The following is a 941-nucleotide window of genomic DNA, read 5'->3' on the forward strand; positions in this document are numbered from 1 at the left end:
TCTACTTGTGGTATTTCTGTTATAGCAGCACTAGATAACTAAGACATTGTCAAACTGTTTTCCAGAGTGGCTGTACCACTTTACATTCTCACCAACAATGTAGGAGTAATCCGGTTTCTCTGCATCCTTGTGAGTTTTTGTTTCTTCATTGTTATTTTTTCAAATTTTAACCATTCTTATAAGTGTTTAGTGATGTCTCGTTGTGCTTTTAATTTGCGTCTCTCTATTGGCTAAGGATGTTGAGCATCTTTTCAAGAGCTTATTTGCCATCTGCATATCCTATCCAGTGAAATGTCTCTTCATGTCTTTTGCCCATTTTCTAATTGCTTTTTTTTTCCTGTTGAGTTTTTGAGTTATTAATATATTCTAGATTCTAGTCCTTTGTCAGATACATGGTTTGAAAATATTTTCTTCCACTCTGTAGCTTGTCTTTTTATCCTCTTAACAGGATCTTTCACAGAGCAAAAAAATTTTAGTTTGATGAAGTTCAGTTTATCAAATTTTCTTTTTATAGGTCATGCTTTGGTATAAACTCTTTGCCTAGCCCTAGACGTGAATATTTTCTCTTTTTTTTTCTAAAAGTTTTATACTTTCATGTTTTACATTTAACTCCATGATTCATTTTGAGCTCCTTCCTGTATAAGGCATGAGACTTATGTCAGGATTCATGTATTTGCCAATGGATGTCCAATTACTCCAGCACCATTTGTTGAAAAGGCTCTTTCCTCCACCGAGTTGCTCTTAAACTTTTGTCAAAAATTAGTTGGGCATATTTGTGTAAGTCTCCTTTCGGTTTGTCTGATCGGTTTCATTGATCTATATGTCTATCTCTCTGCCAATACCACACAGTCTTCATTCTTATAGCTATATAATAAATCTTGATGTTAGGTAAACTGATTCCTCTCACTTTCTTCTTCTTTTTCAAAATTGTTTTAGCTCTT

This window comes from Trichechus manatus, unplaced genomic scaffold (assembly GCF_000243295.1).
Source record: "Trichechus manatus latirostris isolate Lorelei unplaced genomic scaffold, TriManLat1.0 scaffold00006, whole genome shotgun sequence".
NCBI lineage: Eukaryota > Metazoa > Chordata > Mammalia > Sirenia > Trichechidae > Trichechus > Trichechus manatus.